General features: G+C 46.8%; 1 long non-coding RNA gene across 1 annotated transcript in view; it reads left to right on the forward strand.

The window, feature by feature from the left end:
* LOC309970207 overlaps window positions 1-22,005 on the forward strand; it is a 58,178-nt gene that overhangs the window by 29,109 nt on the left and 7,064 nt on the right. Inside the window, exon 3 of the long non-coding RNA XR_014326671.1 lies at window positions 3,693-3,832. This is a non-coding gene — a long non-coding RNA (uncharacterized lncRNA). The remainder of the gene's footprint in view (window positions 1-3,692; window positions 3,833-22,005) is intronic.

A 22,005-nucleotide genomic window follows, 5' to 3' on the forward strand; every position in this document is an offset into this window, starting at 1 on the left:
TGTAGCATCAACAACAACAAAAGTAATTCCTGGAGTCTCTAGTTCTCTCAAGACCTAATTTTCCCTCCCCTTCTTTTTAACTTATGTTTTGCTCTGCAGAAACACAAGCCAAACAGACTTAAAAATCGGCCGTCGAGAAGCACAAGTCCCCAGCTTTCCCTACCTTCTGATTCTCCAGACATCCGTCCCTGGAGATTCCTTCCCAGCCAGGAGGCAGAGAAAGTCACCCCTCTTCTCTGGAACACCCCAGGGTTCTTTTTCTTTTGTGGCGAAGCACAAAATGACATTTAGGCAATCCCACTTCCATCACGGAGATGGCTATACAAGATGGCTATATAAGGGGCTGTTTTCCTGCCCTTGACCTTGCTTCCCACTGAAGTGATTTCTGACAGGTGTGCGGATCTGGAGAGGGGCTGGGTTAGAACTGCTAGCACTTCAGACCCTGTGGGCGGAATCTCCAGCTGAGGGAAGGGCTACTCCTGATTCGTCATACCATCCCGCATTGGCTTGTGTGTCATCCGGCAGGCATGGTGCCAGATTCTGTTTCCTAACACTGTCAGTGGGTGGCAGGTAGGGGAGGTGAATGCGATGAGATAGGTTTTTATTTGGGTCAACTCCAATAAAATTAATTAAGGGCAAGTGAGGCACTGGAGCGTGGAAGGAAATATCCTGCTAGGATCACCATTTTCTGTTTTCAATTCATCAAAGGAACTATAAAATCCTTGAGCTTCTGAGCTCCCCAGAAGATTCTAACCGGCAGCCAGAGTTGAGAACCACTGGTCCACACCTACCATTCTATTTATTAATCATTCTACTTATTAATAAGGCTTTGAAAGATATTTGATGAAAGAGCATCAAGGAAGTCCACAATGCTTTGGGTGTATTCAAATAGGTACTTTCTGGAAACTTACTCCCAATCCTAGAACCAGTATGTCAGAGAAGCAGCCATCCCTGGCAGGACACAGGGCACCCATCACCTCCCTCCTTCCTACGAACATGTTCTTACAGATGAGCTCTGCTGCAAGTGAACTTGGAGCCCAAATGGAGGAAAGATGCCTCAGAAGAACCCTAAGCCATAGGGGTACGGAGGGGCACAGGGCATTTGCCTCCTGGACCAGGTGCTGATTATTATGGGATGGTTCTGACCTACAACCTATATACAGAGAACCCATCCCAGAATAATTGGATGCCCTATTACTTATTAAATAAAATATTGGAGCCATATCATTTTCCTTTTCCAGGCTGCCTTGTGGATAGAAATTCAAATGCAGGGAAACAAGCCTCAGAATTTCTCTTCCATTTTCTTTGGCACTCCAAGGGATTGATACTATGTTACTATGTTCGTGTGTGTGTGTGTGTGTGTGTGTGTGTGTGTGTGTGTGTGTGTTTCCCCTGAGCTTGATGACAAAAGTCCAGCTACCTCTGAGATCTTCTTTAGACCCCAGGGTAGCCAGGTACCACTTATCTTGTAGGGAGAATGAGCCACCCATCACAGGAAGCCACACGCCCTCTCCATGGTTCTCTGCTGAAAGCAGGTCCCCCAGACACCCAGAGCTCTCTAGACTGGTGACCCGGGGGTGATGCCAGTCATCTCCAGTGTGTCCATGGCAGGCAGGAAACTCTGCAGGAATCTGGTCTCCTCACTACCAGGTTTGGCTGTCTCGCCTGCCATGTTTTTATTGTTTAGATACAGTAAAGGTTTTCTTTCATTCACTCATGTAAATCAAGGGGCCCCAAATGTTCCAGATAACTTTATATAAAACAAGTGTGGGGCTTCCCTGGTGGCGCAGTGGTTGAGAGTCCGCCTGCCGATGCAGGGGACACGGGTTCGTGCCCCGGTCCGGGAAGCTCCCACATGCCGTGGAGCGGCTGGGCCCGTGAGGCATGGCCTCTGAGCCTGCGCGTCCGGAGCCTGTGCTCCGCAACGGGAGAGGCCACAACAGTGAGAGACCCGCGTACCGCAAAAAAATAATAATAATAATAATATAAAAAACAAGTGTGGCAACAGTTCATACAAAGTAAGCCATAGCATCGTGTAGGAAATGCTCCCTCAGAACACTGTGCATCTCAGACATCTGGGGAGATGCCCAATACATGTATAAAGCAGGTGCCTGCACGCAAATACTGCTAAACATCAGGTAATACCAGCCTGGGACCTTTTAATCCTCATTGTAAATAGAAACCATTGAAAATATACACCTGAGGAAAAATCAATTTGATTTATAATGTCAATCCCAGATGTGTATTTAGAAGTATAAGAAAGGAGCCAACCATATTTGTTTACTTAAAAAGTGCTCAAACTCTACTTTTGTAAAAATGTCTTTTAGAATTTTTTTTATTTTTTTAAAAAAATTTCCTTTTATTTATTTATTTATTTAGGCTGTGTTGGGTCTTAGTTGTAGCACACAGGATCTTTCATTGTGGTGTGCAGGCTTAATTGCCTCATGCGGGATTAGTTTCTCCACGGCATGTGGGATCTTAGTTTCCCGACCAGGGATTGAACTGGTGTCCTCTGCATTCGAAGCCATATTCTTAACCACTGGACCACCAGGGAAGTCCCAAAATGTCTTTTTTTTTTTTAATTTTATTGAAGTGTAGTTGATTTACAATGCTGTGTTTAATTTTTGCTGTAGAGCAAAGTGACTCAGTTATACATACATATATTCTTTTTCATATTCTTTTCATATTATGGTTTATCATAGGATATTGAATATAGTTCCCTATGCTATTCAGTAGAAAAACGTCTTTTTAATATGACCAAATACATAATAAAACTGACAACTAATCTATGGCTCAGGTCCACATGAATGAACACGTATTTATTTATTATTAAAATTTATTTATTTATTTATTTTGGCTGCGTTAGATCTTCGTTAGTTGCAGCGAGCAGGGGCTGCCCTTCGTTGCGGTGCACGGTCTTCTCATTGAGGCTGCTTCTCTTGCTGTGGAGCACGGGCTCTAGGCACTCAGGCTTTAGTAGCTGTGGCTCGTGGGCTCAGTAATTGTGGCTCGTGGGCTCTAGAGCGCAGGCTCAGTAGTCGTGGCACACGGGCTTAGTTGCTCCGCAGCATGTGGGATCTTCCCGGGCCAGGGATCGAACCCATGTCCCCTGCATCGGCAGGCAGAGGATTCTCAACCACTGCACCACCGGGGAAGCCCGAGCATCAGACTTTTAATCTGAGGGCCCAGGGTTCAAGTCCCTGTCCAGGCACAAAATAAATAAGTAAAATTAAATTTTTTAAAAAAATAATGAAATAAGGAAACCAAGCTTCGCCTTATTATGCAATGTGGTGTTTGAAAAATTACTTGGAACTGGGAGTTTGAGCCGTATTTTACCCACACAACAATGAGCACCCTCATCCATGGAGGGGTAGGACACTCAGTGTTCAAACCCATTGTCATCCAGGTGGGAACCTGTCAAGTGCTGACAGCAAGTGCTGGCCATGAAGGTACTGGGTGAGAGCAATGCCCCTCCGTCATTGCTCCCTACGGCCACTCCCCCAGAACCAAGAGAAGGCTTGCTCCTTCCACCTCCCTGGATGAAGGCCCCACTGCTGCTTATTCTGTGAGTGTTCTTAGGGTAACACCAGAATGAGGAGTACCTGCTTTCAATTTGGGGACGTGTATCTTCATGAGAGGCATACTCTTCACGCTGGGCCTGAGCCACTGCATTACCTCTTCCCATGACACAGGGGAGCACCTGGAACGAGAGCAAAGATCCCAACAGAGGAAGAGCCAGTGAGGGAAAGGCCGTCAAGCCAGGCTCACGGAAGGGGGCACCGCCGATGGAAAGTTAAACAAGGACCCCAAAAGTCACCTCGAGCTGGGACAGGTGAGTGGTGATCACCAAAACCAGATTTCTTGAACTTATTTACAAAACAGAAACAAACTCACAGACTTAGAGAAGGAACTTATGGTTACCAGGGGGGAAGGGTGGTGGGGAGGGATAGTTAGGGAGTTTGGGACTGACATGTACACACGGCTATATTTTAAATGGATGACCAACAAGGACCTACTGCATAGCACAGGGAACCCTGCTCAATATTATGTAACAACCTAAATGGGAAAAGAATTGGAAAAAGAATAGATACATGTATATGTGTAACTGAATCCACTTTACTGTACACCTGAAACTAATACAGCATTATTAATCAACTATACACCAGTATAAAATAAAAAGTTAAAAAAAAAAACAAGAACCAGATTTCTGCTCGAAATTTCACAGAAACATGAGGCAACTGTAAGCAGTACCAGAATAATGAGCAGAGGGGCTAGAGAGTAAAAATAAGATTAATCCATCTACAATACTTAGACAAAATTTTAATAATATCTTCAGAAGATACCCTTGCTCCAGGCTCCTTGAAATGTTTAACACAAATATATCTCCCCGCAAATCTAAATTGTCTGGAAAGAAACGTTTTTCATTTTGCCACTCTGGTTCCACATCTTATTTTTCACAGCCTTTTTGTGCCCTATTTTGAACGTGTTTGTTAAACCACCCTCTTTATATATAATCAGTGCATTGCAATGGTTTTTTTTTTGTTTTTTTTTTTTTTGCGGTATGCGGGCCTCTCTGTTGTGGCCTCTCCCGTTGCGGAGCACAGGCTCCGGACGCGCAGGCTCAGCGGCCATAGCTCGTCGGTCTAGCCGCTCCGCGGCACGTGGGATCTTCCCGGACCGGGGCACGAACCCGTGTCCCCTGCATCGGCAGGCGGACTCTCAACCACTGCGCCACCAGGGAAGCCCCTGCAATGGGTTTTGATTGTTGTCATGTTTAATTTTAAAAACTCATATATAGCTCATTGGTTTATCATTGTAATGTCTTTTATTGAAAAAAAATCAAAATTAAACAAGCAACCACTAAGGCTTTGCTCTTGAGCAAACATGCCTTCCAAGAAATCAGATGAATTATCCACTGAAATACTGAATATTGTCCTTATTCAGTCAGCTGGACTTCATTTTTCTAGCTAAAAATTATTTGAATTTACACACATATACATGTCTGCCTTTTAAACAGAACCAGACATTTAAAAGCCTTTTAGATATTTAAAAGCTTAAGAAATGCGGGCTTCCCTGGTGGCACAGTGGTTGAAAGTCCGCCTGCCGATGCAGGGGACATGGGTTCGTGCCCCGGTCCGGGAGGATCCCACATGCCGCGGAGCGGCTGGGCCCGTGAGCCATGGCCGCTGAGCCTGCGCGTCCGGAGCCTGTGCTCCGCAACAGTGAGAGGCCCGCGTACCGCAAAATAAATAAATAAATAAATAAATAAAAGCTTAAGAAATGCCATCCAAAAGAAGGCACTGCGGATGAAGAAAAGGACTCTGAGGAATGGGAAAGAAGCCTGAAGGACTAGAGTAATCATTCTGACGTGTTATCCCAGGGTGGAGAGCGGACGGGCTTCAGCAGGAACACCACCATCTAGCAGAAGGCTCTCCATCACCCGGGGCTACTCAGGCCACGCCCTCCAAACTCGTCCTCGGTACCCCTCTCGATCACGACCCTGGCTTTCCTTCACAGGTTAACCTGAGCGCTTACCAAGTGCAGGAAGCTGACCAGATGCCCTTGAAGTCCTTTCAGCCTCAGAAAGCCCTGGTACAGACAGGAGGTGGTGGGAGCTCTCCCGACAGTCTTGTGCACGTTCCTGAAGGCTTGGAGCCAGGACCAATGATAGGAGGAGCATACCTGTGCCATCTGCGAGAAAAGGACTGTCCCTCTCACTTTACAAAAGTGGAAACTGAGGCTCGTTAGTAGAAAAGCAAAGGATTCCAACGCCTCTCCCTCCCATACCAGCTGCCTCCACCCAAAGCAAGAATCGGGCTCAGGCTCTCTTCCTGCTTCTCTGCACTGTCTCAGTACTTACCTGAGTCCCCAGAGGCCGCTGGGATGCACACTCGTCCTTCCCCCCAACTCCCATCCTCCCTTCTCTGGGAGATCCCAGGCGGCGACGGTGGAGATTGGTGAAAGGCAAGGTGAGTTGAGGAAGGTGTGGTAGCTAGGCAGAGCCTAAGCAGCTTGTGTTCCAGCACCCTGGGGCCTTTCTCTCTCCATTTCAGGAGGAAGTGAGACCCTCCAGACTCAGGCAGACGTATAAAGGAGCAGGCTGGTGACCAGGGCTGGGACTCACCACTTCCACTGGTACCACACCTGGGCCAATGTCCAGCCTGGTGGTCAGTCACCCTGAGGCCTTCTTCCCCATGTAAAGACGTCATCAAGCCCGCCTCAGCTCTGCCAACCACCATGAAATGCCACCAGGCCTCGGGGCAGAATTCCAAGGTTCTGCAAGCTCCGCTGATCCAAAAGCCAATGCCTGATGTCCTTGGAAGAAGCCTCTAGAACTTTATGATGGTCTGTTCAGGCCAGACATGGGGAAGGTGGGGTTTGGAGGTGGGGACCCCAAAGGAGGAGTTAGCCCACCCATGTGACCTTGGGGAGATCATATTCCCAGGAAGCACCTGCCCTACTACACATGATGGCCTTCCTCATAGGCCACTGCAAGAAGGTGCAAACGAACAAGAAACTCAGTCCTTGAAAATGGAAGGTTAAAAACCTGGCACGGAAAGCCAGGAGGAGCCAGCCCTGTCCAGGGTGAGGAAGGTGTTTGCACAGGGACGGGTCCCAGCAGCACCATCTGTTGGTGAGCTCACTTCGTTAAGGACATTTCACTTGGGATCAGTCAGGTGTTGTTTAAAAAACAAAGAAAGAAAGAAAAAAAAAAAAGCTGTTCAAGGACATTTTCTGCGCAGACTTGGTCAGGTGAGGCAGCCTCAGGGGACCGATAGGGGCAGAAGCCCCGGGCCCTGCCCCGGGCGGTGCTGGTGGGAACCCAGGGCCCTGCAGCCAGGACTCTGCTTGCACAGGAATTGGGTGGGTCAGTGGAAGCCTTTGGAAACTTTGGGCTCAGTGAAAAACGTTTCTGGATCTTCTTTCCCCCATACCCTATGTATTCTTCTCCACCCCTATTTTAAAAATATCCAGATACATAGCACAGAATACACACGCATGTGTAGTAGGTGTCTGAAGATTCCACTCGCTTCGGGCAAGTGGGGCTGAGCCAGACGGGTGGATGCTTGTACCGTGCCCTGCCTGCAGCAGTGCTGGGGATGGCCAGCTCCACGAAGAGAATGCCGGGGACACTGTCCTCAGAGACACCCTCAGACAAGCCTTATTTCCGCTAATGAACAGTTACCATACTGTGGGCCAAGACATACCACAAGGTGAAATTTCTTGGAGATCTTTTGCCCCTTTAAGGAAGTGTTTTGGATCCACAGCATATTTCTTCTCAGTTTTATCCAAAGAAGAAGTAAGCATTAAAATGGAAGAAGCTTGGGCTTCCCTGGTGGCGCAGTGGTTAAGAATCTGCCTGCCAATGCAGGGGACACAGGTTCGAGCCCTGGTCCGGGAAGATCCCACATGCCTCCGAGCAACTAAGCCCGTGCGCCACAACTACTGAAACTGTGCTCTAGAGCCCGCGAGCCACAACTACTGAGCCCGTGAGCCACAACTACTCAAGCCCATGCGCCTAGAGCCTGTGCTCTGCATGCAACAAGAGAAGCCACTGCAATGAGAAGCCCGCACAACGCAACGAAGAGTAGCCCCCGCTCGCCGCAACTAGAGAAAGCCCCGCGTGCAGGAACAAAGACCCAATGCAGCCAACATAAATAAATAAATATTTAAAATAAATAAATAAAATAAAATGGAAGAAGCTTAATTTTGATAATATCCAGGGATAATAATCATAATAACTAATTTATCTTTGTATTAGAATAACTTTCGATGTTGATAAAATTTTATCGCCCAGGGCATCTTCATGATCTCCTGCTCCAAGACCTCCAAAATGATCATCACAAAACACCAGAGTAATTCCCCCAACCAGCCCTGTGCTCAACCCTTGATGGCTCCCATCACCTACAGAAAAAACGGCCAAGCTCTTTGGCTTGACACGTAGTCCTGCCCCAACCTGAGTTTCACCTACTCTTTCCCCCACAACTAAAATACGTGCTGTTCTTTCCTCCTTGACCTTGAGCACACTGTTCCCTATTCCTAGAATTGCCTTTTCTCCTTTATCTGACCTCTGAACTCTCATCCTTCAGGATTCTGTTCAAATATTGCCTGGTTCCTGATAATTTCTCATTCCCCAAAATGAGAAATTATTCTCCTTTCTGTGGAGAATATAACTTATAACTTAGTATATGCATTTAATGATCTGTTTGCCAGTCTCTGTCACTACTTTGCAATCTTAACAAACAGGAACTTGGTGTTCACTAATGGATACCTCTAGAACCTAGCACAAGACATCACAAGTACTAAACATCATTGTGCTGCAAGATGCAGGGGCGGGGGGGAATGCCACCTCTCAGGCCTTTCATGAGATTAATATCGTGAATAAGAGGTCTAGCTACCTAGAATGAATCCATTAAAAGTATCAGTATTATACGTTTGTTAACTGAATGCTTGAATCTCACTCTATCAAATTTTACTCACGTGGTCATGCAGAAAGTTCATGTTTAAATTTGTGCAAAGTGGACACGGTAAAGCAGGCAGTTTGGAGGCAGAGCCTTGGAATGAGCCCTGGAATTCTCACTCACTTGGCCCCTCTACGTCTCAGCTTCCATGCTCTGTAAATTCACCAGGAGTATTAGTCTCACCCACCCCACAAGGCAAGCAGGTCCAGGAGAGCCTGTCGATAATATTCCTGAAGTTCTATCACCAGCGCAGAGGACTTCCTGTGAGGTGATGACAGTGGTGGACACAAAAATAAATCGGCATTTTCCTGGTTCTCAAAGAGCCTACAGTTTCACACAGGCAGCAAAGACAGACGTGAGGACAAAAACACAAGCTAGACTTTGGTGACTGTTGCCAGACAGGTAGAAGCAAAGTCCATTCACAGCACGAGGGAAGGAGTGGGTTTGGGCTGAGGGGATGGGAGGTAGGGGCTCAGGTATATTCTGTGCCTGTCCTGGGCCTGGGGGTTACATGGGTATGTCATTTTGTCCTCATAATATGGTGAGGTAAAGGGTGTTAGCCCATCTTAGAGATGAGCGTGGAGACTCGGAGAGGCTAAGTCACTTGCCGAAACCATACTGACGATACACGAGGCTTCCAACTGTGGTACTAATGCTCTGTATGACACCAGTCTGATCCCCACGCAGGATGGGGAGCCCTCTTGAAGGTAGTGGGACCACAGTCAGGAGGATGGAGTGTCCCAGGTACAAGGCACCATGTGAACAAAGGTCCAGAGGGTAAATAAAGTTTGACAAAAGGGATAACCTCTGTGTGGGGTGTGTGTGTGTGATGGCGGAGTGGGAAAAGGGAGTTGTGGCTGGAAAAAAGACTGATGGACTGGTAGACTAGGGATAGATCATGGAGTGCTTTGAGTTTCAGGCCTAATTTTTTTACTAGTGATAATGATAATTTTTTTTTTTTTTTTGTGGTACGTGGGCCTCTCACTGTTGTGGCCTCTCCCGTTGTGGAGCACAGGCTCCGGACACACAGGCTCAGCGGCCATGGCTCACAGGCCCAGCCACTCCGCGGCATGTGGGATCTTCCCGGACCGGGGCACGAACCCGCGTCTCCTGCATCGGCAGGCGGACTCTCAACCACTGAGCCACCAGGGAAGCCAATAATGATAATTTTTAAAGTAATAATAACACTTTGGGATTACTGTGGTGCCTTTCTGAGGACCAACTTAAAGGTCTTTCCAATCTGTGATGTCAAATTCCTGCCTCCATTTACCTCATTTTATGAACTGGGAAACTGAAACAAAGAACGTTTTAGGAACTTGGGCAAAGTCATGACACAAGGAGCGCCTTGAATACCTAGTCCCTGGCAATCTGAAATACTCTATACAAAACTTATTAACATCTGAACCCTGAGCCTCACTTTCCTCATCTGTACAATGGAGATAATAACATCTGTGAAGTTGTCTTGAAGAGCTTTTCAAACTTTATAAGATAGCACAGGGGAGGATGTACAGATAGGGAGATAAGCAAATATTTCCTGTAATCCTGGAAATGTCATTAGGGCCCTTTGGAATAGGGGTCTAATGTTCAGAGAGATTTATCTGGAAGAGAGAAATCTGCAGCTCAATGAGGCTGTGCCGGTGGGCCCTCAGGAGAGGAAACCACCACCTTTGCACATCTGAACCACTAACAATTGCTGAATGTGCTACTTTGCTCCTGCTAGTAAAATCTTGTCAAACAGGAAACAGGTTTTTAAGGCAACGGGGTCCCCGTGAGTTCAAACTTCTGCTTTCAAATGTCCTTCCAAGATGTACAATTGGCACAGACTTACAGGAAATATTTAATTGGAATCGGAAGGCGCTGGCTCCACGGACCTTGTTTTATATTGTCTGCGGGCTCCTGCTGCAATGGCTTAGGCGTGGAAGCAGCGGTCACTCATTTTTATATTTGCCCGTGGGGAGTGAAACCAAAGTAGACTCCAAGGGTGCTGGGGGGCCGGAGTGCAGGCAGTCTCCACGGGGTCAGGAAAAGAAAGGAGGAGGAAAACTGCTGCATGAGAATTAGGCTCAGAGGAGAGAAAGGCTGAGGCTGACTCCGAGTGACATATTTATGAGCTCGGTATCAGTTGCTTGTGCTGATAAGCGTTGGTCATTCAAGGAAGGAAAAGTCACCTTTGTGTATATAAAATATACAAGATTCATAGCCTGAAAGGACTGAACAGGAAAGCATTAGGTAAATAGAGGATTTCCCTTCAACTATAATGTGAAAATTAAATTACTTCAAGAAGGAAGAAGGGAGGTGTTTCTTTCTGAGTCAAATGTTGAGAAAACTAACGACTCAATTTGAAATCAAGGTTAACTGGCTTTCAGCCTTTTGTGTCCCACTTCTGAGAACACAGAGAAAAGAAATTACTCCTCCACAAAAGCCCTTCAGTCTCCCTTTTGCGGGTCCCCTGCCCAGCCTCAGAGTGCGAGCACAGGATTTAGGGTGTGATGGATGGAGGTTAGGTTCTCAGATCTGCCCTTAACTGGCTCAGTGGGATTGGGCAAATTACCTGGTTCTCCAAGCCTCCCTTTCGTTATTTGCAAACTATGGATAACAATAGCCCTTGTGGGGACTTTGCTGGCGGTCCAGTGGTTAAGACTGCGCTTCCACCGCAGGGGGCATGGTTTCGATCCTTGGTCAGGGAACTAAGATCCCGTATGCCCCGTGGCCGAATAAAATAATTAACATTTTAAAAAATGAAGAAATTACTTTAAAAAAATAGCACTTGCCTCCTCAGATTGAATGAGGATTAGGTGAGAAAATGCACTTTCCTTGCCTTCCCAGCGCCTGGCACTTAGCAACTGTCCCGTAAAGGTGAGCTATGCTTATCACTGTGCCACAGACCACTGTTCTTTTCCAGAGTTTTCCAATCGTGGGACACTGCAGAGTTCTGCAGTTATTCCCACTAAGTGTCAAGAAAGTCTCCCAAGGCCCTCCAAAAATAGATTTCGTTCTAAAATCTATGTCCGAGTCTAGAGCACTTTGGTAGGGGAGGGGTGGGGACAGAAGAAGAGGCCTTTCCGGAAATTCTAGCCTGATTTCGTTTCCCAATCCCCAAACTACCTTTATCCATGGGAATGACCTCCAGGCTTTCTTGGCTTTTCCAGTATTCCATGGCTTCTGGATTAGACCTCCCAATGTAGATAAAGGTCCTTCTGCCCTACTCCAGCTACCCCTAAACCTTCCCCTTTCCTTGTTCCCAACTTCCTCTGGAACTGGCAAGATTCCGGTCTGATAAGCCTATTTCCATTCACAGTCAGGCTTTGCATATCTCAGAGCCCACCCTCACCCTCAGAATATTCTCCTCTGTGAGCCACTAACTGACCCATCCCCTTTCAGGCACCACTGTAGGTTTCTGCCTGATGAGGGTTTGTGACAAATGTTCTTCCCTCAGGCTGGGTTAGACAAGATATTCTCTAGAAGAAAAAAGACAGGAAAAGAAATTATCTTTACAGAATTTTCTAGATAACCTCCTGTCCATTTGCATCCACCAAGTATAATTTTGGAAGCCCCCCTTCCAGTGACTCCTGCTTGGCAATGAGGAATAAAAGTTACTCACAGAAGCCCATTTTATTTTTTTCATTTTTTATTTGGCTTCGCTGCACAGCTTGTGGGATCTTAGTTCGCCAACCAGGGATTGAACCAGGGCCCATGGCAGTGGAAGTGCAGAGCCCTAACCACTGGACCACCAGGGAATTCCCAGAAGCCTGTGTTATAAATAAGCTTTTCCTTCCTCAAGCCTCTCTATGACCTCAGCCACGGTAAAATATATCTCTAGTTTGATTTTAAGTCACTTTCTCATACGCCTCACGTGGGACTCACCCAAAATGAACATCTCCGGGGCATCCTAACATTTATCTTTATCTCATATCCCATAGTTCATCAGCAAATTCTAATTCGCCTCCATTTATGTTCAGAACCCATCTGCTGGGCATCCCCTCCTTTGTTCCTGCCCTGGGACTGTCCACCATCATCTTTCACCCAGTTTACTGCAGGAGGCTCCTAACTGGGCTCCCCGCCTCCACCCCGCCCCTCTTGAGTTCATCTCACATGGTAGCCAGAGGGGTCCTTTTAAAACTTAAGTCAGAGCATGTCACTTCTCTGCTCAAAACCCTCCAGTGAGTCCCCATCGCATTCTGAGTAGATGGTGACATGCCCTGTTGGCCCCCTTCATCTGCTGCTACACTTTCCTTGGCTTCAGTTACCTACGGTCGGAAAATATTAAATACTAAATTCCAGAAATAAGCACTTCATAAGTGGGTTTTTTGTTTGTTTTGTTCTTGTGGGAACTTAAATTTTAGCTCCCCAACCAGGGACTGAATCCAGACCCCTGCAGTGAAAGCACCAAGTCCTAACCACTGGACCGCCAGGGAATTCCCTCATAAATTTTAAATTGCCCGCTGTTCTGAGTCGTGTGACGAAATCCACTCTCTCCCACCCAGGATGTGAGTCATCCGGCTTATCCTACCTAGGAGTCACTTAGTTAACAGATGACTGTCATGGTATCACCGTGTTTGTGTTCAAGTGACTTATTTTACTTAATAATGGCCCCAAAGCACAAAAGTAGTGATGCTGGCAATTCGGATATTCTCTTGCTCTGGCTAATTTATAAATTAAACTTTATAATACGTACATACCTTTTAAACACAGGTAAGTATGTATAGGAAAAGCATAGCATATATAGGGTTGGGTACTGTCTACTGTTTCAGGCATCCACTGGGGGCTCTTGGACGTATCCCCCGAGCATGGGGGGGGGCGACTGTAGAGCCCACATGGCCCTACACCACCCAGCCTCCATGTACCTCTCTCACCTCATCTACCATCCTCCCCCTCGCTCAGGTACTTCTGCAGTCACACTAGTCTTCTTTGGGTTCCTCAAACATGCCAAGAACAGCTACCTCAGGGCCTTTGCACATTCCATCTGCCTAGATGGTCCTTCTCTAGACAGCAACAGGGCTTACTTCCTCACCTCCTTCAGCTCTTTCCTGAAATCTCACCATCTTAACTAAGCCTTTCCTGACTGCTGTATTTTAAATGGTAACCCCTGCTCTCATATCCTATATATTCATGTCCTGATTTATTTCTCTCCATATCATAGGTCACCACTTAGCTAGTATGTAGTTGATCATTTATTTTGTTGATTTTACATCTCATCTCACTGACCTCACTAGAATGTAAGCTCCGGAAGGGCAGGGGTTTTGTCTGCTTTGGTTCTATATCTCCAGCGTCTGGAGCAATGTCTGGTACCCAGGAGATGCTCTAATCATATTCAGGCTCATACTCAAGCTCAAAACCCCTTCCTTCAATGCCTAAGTCCTGTGGGTGGCGGGAATAATCATTCAAGTGAGAATAGGCGTTAGAACTGGTCTTAAACCCTCTTGTCCACCATTTACTACCTGTATGACCTTGAGCAAGACACCTAGTCTCAAAACCTTAGGTTCTTATCAGTAAAATGGGAATAGTAACAGTATCTGTCTCATAGGATTGTGTGGCTAAATAACTCCTAGAAAGTATTCTGTCCAGGACTTCAATAAGTGATAAATTTATTATTGTTGCTATCGTTATTCTCAGGTGTCATAAACACCCAAAGTAAAACTCTTCAGCCACAGGATGGAAGAAAAAGGATATGGAATCCTTTTTTACCTAATTACCAAGTGGAAGAGCAGCCGTGACTCAGGAATGTGTTGGACTTCTCACTAGAAATTGCTTCAGTTCCATTATTGTAAAGTATACCACTAATAACTTCCTTAGAGAAGAAAAAAAGGGCATGGCAGGAAGTAGAAAAATATTTTCCAACCGCTGCAGACTCCCTGCATTAATCAAGTGTTTTCTTCTTCCAGTGGGGTAATCTCAAGTACATGACACAAGATAAACACAGAGCCATGCTCCATTAAATTTATGAAAGGATGTTGTTTATTTTTATCACATTTATTAGACTTGAAAGATATCCTTTAGTTCTCAGATCAGCATCAGCATCCTTGTTTATTTCTGGGTTGCTGAGTGCTTTAACAAATAATAGAAGGCTGACCTTTCCCCTCCTGCAGGCTAATCATGAGCCAGCGCGTGAAGGTTGAAGATGGTTCTGGGGGTGACGCACTGCGCTGATATGTTGGGGGGTTATTTTTTAATTAATTAATTTTTTTTTGGCTGTGCCTTGTGGCTTGTGGGATTTTAGTTCCCTGACCAGGGATGGAACCCAGGACCTCAGCAGTGACAGCGCAGAGTCCTAACCACTGGACTGCCAGGGAATTCCCTGTTGGAGTTTTATTTCATTTATTTTTTTGAAACAGATATCGTTTTCTTTAAGTTGTTTTTTTTTTTTTTGATGTGGACCATTTTAGAAGTTTTTATTGAATTTGTTACAATATTGCTTCTGTTTTATGTTTTGTTTTCTTGGCTGCGAGGCATGTACGATCTTAGCTCCCTGACCAGGGTTTGAACCTACACCCCCTGCACTGGAAGGCAAAGTCTTAAGCACTGGACCGCCAAGGAAGTCCTCCTGTTGGGTTTTAGTTTTGTTTGTTTGTTTTTGGTTGCATTGGGTCTTTGTCGCTGCACACAGGCTTTCTCTAGTTGCGGCGAGCAGGGGCTACCCTTCATTGCGGTGCACAGGCTTCTCACTGCGGTGGCTTCTCTTGTTGCAGACCACAGGCTCTAGGCACACAGGCCTCAGCAGTTGCAGCACGCGGGCTCAGCAGTTGTGGCTCGCAGGCTTCAGTAGTTGTGGCTCGCGGGCTCCAGAGCACAGGCTCAGGAGTTACAGCACACGGGCCTAGTTGCTCCACGGCATGTGGGATCTTCCCGGACCAGGGATCAAACCCGTGTCCCCTGCACTGGCAGGCGGACTCTTAACCACTGCACCACCAGGGAAGCTGCCCTTTTGGGGTTTTAAAACAGCTTTTTTTCCTGGTGATTTAAGGCAACCTGGAATTCTGTGAGATTCAGAAAATGGGAATGGATCTATCTGCTGGGAGAAGCGATCAACTCTGGTTAGGCCGCTGGAGCCTTACTTGGGCTTCTCATGAGTGGTGACCGCACTATCCATTATTCAGAGCAGTTCGGTGCTCTGCCACTGCCTACGCAGCCGAGAAATGGCTCACATAAGCCTTCCCCAGCTGTCCCCCCGCCCTCTCCCCTTGCCTCTCAACACTGCTGTCTTCCATCCTGGAGAAGTCCAACGATACAGAGGTCATGGCTAGGACAGTGACCTCTGCATCGTTGGACTTATCCAGGAGGGACGCATGATCTCATGGATGTCTTCCCTGGCCCCGTGATTCTGTCCAGAGTGCTACTACGCTCTCATGCTTCCCTCTGCTCTACTTCTGAGCTGAAAAGGAGATAGGGGGTTGTTAGGCAGTGAAGTTTCTCCATCTTTTATCCTTCACTATCCTCTTAATAGCAAAAGTATCAAAATTACTCTTAACTCCAAATAAAAGTAAAACAGGGATCTCAGATATTCTACCTCTTTGTTTTTTTAACTTTTTTTTTTTTTTTTTAAGGAAGACAATTTGGTAGGATTTTTGATGAGAGAGGCTCGAGGATAAATGCCCTAGGAGGGTCCAAAATATTCTCCAAATTCTAACAACGGGCAGGGCATGACTGAAGTACTGAGGGCTGAGTGGGGAAGCCTGGGTACTTGGAGATTTCTGTGTCTTTTTTTTTTTTTTTTTTTTTGCGGTATGCGGGCCTCTCACTGCTGTGGCCTCTCCCGTTGCGGAGCGCAGGCTCCGGACGCGCAGGCTCAGCGGCCATGGCTCACGGGCCCAGCCGCTCCGCGGCATGTGGGATCCTCCCGGACCGGGGCACGAACCTGTGTCCCCTGCATCATCAGCAGGCGGACTCTCAACCACTGCGCCACCAGGGAACAGCTTTCTGTGTCTTATTGCTCCAAGAACATCTGCTGTTAGATGCTAATTCTGCAAGCCCCGCCCCCATCCCACTACCATTTCCAGTACATTCTCTTCCCTAAAGATTTAGTCCAGGACCAGGCCAGTATCCCCCTTCCCTCCCCACTCCCTCCACACTCAAACCTCCCCAGCCTCCTGCTCATCCAAAAATCAACCTTCCTGGATATTCACCCCACAGTGAAGACTGGCACAGATGCCTGTGGTCAGGCCCCCCAGGGAAGCCACTGCCCCCAACACAGTAACAATTAACAAGTCTCCCAAAGGATGCGCAGTCTGTTCCCGGGAAGGGTATCCCCTGAAGTGGGATGGAGCACCAGCTTTCTGGTCTGAAACCTGATTGGCACCACTCCTTTGGAGTTAGGACCGTACTAAGGCGGTGGCCAGAGTCTGGAAAACATGGTCTTAGCCATTTACCCTAAGTCTAAGAAAAGGTAAAGTCTTTGCATTTCATCTGAAAGAAGCGGTCACCCTGGAGACAGAGGACACTGAAAATTTGACATTCTTCACTGGTGCTTGGAAAGGTTCTCATCCTCAGTGAGAGACACTTTGTGATTACAACAACCTTTAAGGCTGATGAAAGGATGCTTGAAACTTCCTGACTGTGCTGAAGACTCGAGTGACTTGGGGAGCAATGTTAGGTGGGGTCTCTGGTCTTCCCTGTTGCTCTCTAATGCTCCTGGAGCCTGCAAACTCTGGCCACAGCCCTGTGGGCTGCAAAGCACCCTGTATGCAGGCAGCACGCGTGTAGATCCAGCTTGGGAAGGCTGCTCAATCAGCCCCGGCCTCTGTTCTCCGCTGTAAAATGGAGACCTTGGGCTCGTGAGCTTTGCAATCCCTTCCCCCTCCAAAGTTCTGGGATTCTGTGCAAGCATTGACTTCCCCTGTGACGCTTTTGGGCCTGGAGTGAAGTCATCAGAGTGGTAACCAGTGGCCCCTGAATCTAAAAGGTCTCCTGCAGGTCGTGTGTCCACCACGCTCAGAATGCCTGCCCCTCGGGAGTCAGCTCTTCAGGGCCCACCAGGAAGCCCCTGGGAGGATGGAGCGGCCCCCACCCAAAAGGAGACTCCTTTGTGCTGAGATCACCATGGCGTCAGCCCTGGGTTATGCATGAGAGTCCCTGAGATGAGTCCCGCCTCGTTGAATAGAACAGCTCGGTCATTTAACCACACTCTTTTTTTTTTTTTTTTAATTACCAAGTCCTTTCCCCTGAAACTACAGGTTTGGAGGAGCTGAGTGTCAGAGGCACAAGAACAAAGGACACCCTCCCCCAGAGAGGAAATGCAGAGAGGATTCTCCTTTTTCAAAGGTACAATAATGAAATACTTTCCTTCCCCTGGGCAGGCAATTTTATCAGGGTTTACCGTGGGGAACAAGATGCGATTGCCTCGATTTATTGGCATAATATCTCCCCCTCCCCGAAATGATCGCCCAGACGGCTGCTAAATGCTTTCTGCTTGAAGATGAAACCCCATTTCAACTGGGCATCTTTCATCCTGACCAGGCCCCTCACTTCACCTTTGCCCAGTGACTGCCTCCTTCACTGAGCTGGCGGGTGCTGGCTGCCCGGATCTGGAACGTTCTCCCTGTTATCTTTACCCCTCACCTCCACGAAGCATGGGTGTTCAACTAGCCAAAAAGGAAGCAGCTGGACCGTCCCCACAAAAGTCGTAGAATTCCTGAAGTCCTTTCTGGATCTTTACTGAGACTTGGCAGCTGCAGTGGGGGAGTCCAGGGGCGGGGACTGCCAGAGAATTCTAGCATGAAGACGTGACCTTTCTGCCCCTTGGAATGGAAGAAAGGGGAATGCTGGGTCATCGGCAAAGCGTCCTGCTGGCTGGAGCTTACCCTACTCAACTAATTCGCTTCTGCAGCCCCTCTGTCCTATTGCTCGAGCCGGACACTTCAGCCAACAAAGCCAGGTAGGCTCCCCAGCGCAGGGCTGGGCGACCACTGCTGTTGTTCCCACCACTTTCTGTCTAAGAGAACATGGAAGCTGTCCAGACATGGCAGCTGCCTGCCTGCCACCTCCGGGGCCTTCTTTCCAGAGGAATTTGAGAACAGAAACTCGAAAGGGGATCAGGTGGCGGGTTGGAAGGTGTAATCTCCAAGGAGAACAATGCGATGTCCGAACATCAATCAGGCTGATAGCGGGAGGCACTTGCATACAGAGCCCCACTGTCCTGATGCTGAGCTCCGTTGATAACCGAACCCATGACTAATGGACCTGCCACCCTGCCCACCCCCAAGTCATGCATATGACTGAGAAAGACTCAGATCTCAGGTTAGAACTTCAACCCAATAGTAGGTTAATAAATTCTTCAAGCTTAAATCAAACTCACTCATGAGATTGCTGTTCAATCCCCCCACCGTTTTACCTCTTCCCCACCCAACCCATTCTGCAATTAGGTAAAGAGGATTGAAATCTCTCGGATTTTTTATCAGGACTTTCTGCTCAAGATAACTTGTCTCTAACCCAACTTGTCCTGACAGCACTTTGGCGTGGCTATTTCAAGAGCCCTGTTTCTGGTGAGTTGCGAGATCTCCAGGAAGACCAGGTCTCTGAATCAGACTGTTAAACCTGACATGAATTACCCCAGAGAGACAGCAGATTTAAATGTCAAGAAACAAGGGTTCGTAGGTGTTTTCTTCTTGTGGTGATTGGTTTTTCAGGAAGCCTAGAGAGCTCAGAAGGACTTAAGTGGGGGAATTTCTAACATTATCTTCCACTTTTTAAATTAAGAACACCTTTCATCAGAAGCATATTTCACACAAGGCACTTCCGACCTCCAGACCAAAACAGAAAGAAAAAAAAAGATACAAGAAAATAAAAACTAACTCATGAAAAGAAGCCTGTTTTCTCCATTTGGTAGGAAGAATATGATGAACCTTCATTTTTAAATTTTAATTCTGGGACATATGATTACATCATAAGTTGCCCAGGAGAAAATCAGTGGCATCTACCTGTGTACCAGCCCAGTATGATACAGGTGTTTTCGTCTAAAGGGACTTTTTCAAAACTCTGTGAGTCAAAGAAACGTTGTAGAGGCACATGCCTACCAAAACTCTCAGACTTCTGATTGGAAAGGAATTCTTTCCTTTGAAGCCTCCCCAGCTTGTGTGAGCAGCTGAGAAAGCAGAGTGATGGTCACCTCATTATATGAAGACCCCTGAACCAAGAATGACTCAAACCTGAAGAGGCTTCTTCCATCACAGTGATGGCTGGCGCCCGTTCACATTCCAACACACACACACACACACACACACACAGGCAATGACATCAGTCATTAGTTGCACTAAGAGGGGATATGGAACTAGAATGGAAAGAGGTCTCAACTGTAAAATAGGGGCTTGGACTTCCAGTATAAGAAGAATAGGTCCTGGGGATGTAACGTACAGTACGTGACTGTAGTTAACAATATGGTACTCGAAAGCTGCTAAGAGAGTAGATCTTAAAAGTTCTCAACACAAGGGGAAAAACTTGTAACTGTGCGGTGATGGATGTTAACTGGACTTATTGTGGTGATCATTTCGCAGTGTATACATGTATCAAATCATTATGTACCCAAATAGAATACAGTGTTATATGTCAATTACGTCTCAATTTAAAAAACTACAGGCTTGGGGCAGAACTTCATCTCATGAGAATGGTGATGCCCGTTAAGCAAACTCGGGGTGGGGGGTTCTAATTCCCCCCAACCCAGCCCCACTGAGAAAAGCGTTCACATCTACCCAGACACAGCTGCAAGGGCAGAAGGACGACTCAGTGGCCTTGCTCTGAGTCTTGAGCTGAGTCAGCATTTCACTAACTGCTCTGACTTTCTTCTCTAAACCTTTTACATTGAACATTCCCCGCATTGGCTCCCATTCAGGCCTCCTCTCCATAAACCACCACGAAGGAGCCCAGCAACGAGCCCGTTGGAAAGCCTCTGTTCTGCCTAGAGGGTCGGGAAGCGACCCTTCTTTCTGACGAGGGGGTTGGGTTCTTCCCAGATCTGCTAAGTGAGACAAAAAAAAAGAGCCAACGGAAGGGCAGAGGGAAAGGTTTACCTTCCAAAACCCCGCCAAGTGTATAGGCCTTCCTGTATTTCCATCCTTGACTGAAAGTTCACTTTGCAGCCCTGCCCATAACAAGATGTTAAATATTTTTCAAAAAAAAAAAAAGCATAACTATTAGATCTGAGAAGTAAATCCTGTTGTAGAGTGGCAATTGTACTGTCACCTGATAAGAAAACAGTAAACAATGAAGTCCCCAGGGCCACATAACTGCTGCTTCCCCCTTGGCATGGTACCATCCGTTGGCTCCCAGGGTGGCCTAGAACAGTCTGCTACTGCTGCTGGGCAAATGGACAACCGAACCACTCTAGGCAATGGGTTATCCATTATCTACCAGAGATGTGGATGTCCCCTGACTCTTTCCCAAAAGCCTGGGTCATTCATATGTATTTTTCTATTGCCACTTACATTTCATATATATGAAGTAGTATTACTTACAAACTTCATTTCAGAAAAAAAATGTAAGCATCATATTTTCATTGTTTTCTCCCCCACCCCCACCCCCACCCCGTACACTTTACACTTTTCCATGGTGACTGGTTGCTTTTGTTTACTCTTTTATTTTTTAAGGCTGGGTATTTCTGCTGCCCTCCAGGGTATGGCCACAGTGTGGTTCTCCTTCTGCATTTCTTTGTAACAAGGATGTATTAGTTCCCCTTTGTAGATACCTGGAACCACCAATGACCTCCTTCGTCATGAGGGTTAACACTTTTATTTCCTCAAACTATCTTCCTGGGTTTTTTTTTTTTAATACTTCTTAAATCACAGAAAATTGAGTTACTAATCCTAGACATACTGTTCCTGGTGTCTATGTGTTGTTTACAAAAAAAAAAGAAAAGGAAAGGAGAGGAGCAGATAGTAAGAGAAGTTTAATACCTAAGCATGGATTGGGTGTCAGCTCTTCTCATGGAGGGTTTAACATCTTGTTTCCAAAAATGCGTTCTCAGGGGAGGTTACCGGTCAATTGTCAAATACTTCTGATGTTACTCTTAGTTAGCAAGTTCCATAATTAACCAATCATATCGGGAGAGTTTATAGCCCACATTTGTTACTTTAACTGTAGTTTGGTTATTTCACACAAGGCAATGGCTCCAGTCTGTAGGTCAGAGCCACAGAGAAGAAGCAGGCAGCTGTCAGCAGCCCCAGCACTGTCTCAATTTGCTATGTCACTCTGGGTAATTCATTTAGCCACAGGGTCTTCATTTCTTCAAGCAAAATAGACTTTCTTCCTGCCTACCCACAACTCAGGGCCATTGCAAGATTAAAAGAGTGCTGGCAAAGCTGCTTGCGAGAAAGAGATGGGAATCATTCATTCACTCGTTCAATCAGCGTTTCACGTGGGCCACCATGGGTATGAGACACGTTGCCTGGCACAAGGATGAGGACATGTGAGGGATCCTGGAGCCTTAGACAGTCTTGCTGTACCATCAAATGAGACTCACTCAGGTCAGAGAAGTGCAGGGGAACAGCTACAGGGGAGGAGAGAGGTGACCATCTCGCGTGAGCCCAGTTATGAAGACCTGTGAGCAACAGTCCTGGTT

The sequence above is a fragment of the Leucopleurus acutus genome (genome assembly GCF_964270905.1).
Source record: "Leucopleurus acutus genome assembly, chromosome: 13".
In the NCBI taxonomy this organism is placed as follows: Eukaryota; Metazoa; Chordata; class Mammalia; order Artiodactyla; family Delphinidae; genus Leucopleurus; species Leucopleurus acutus.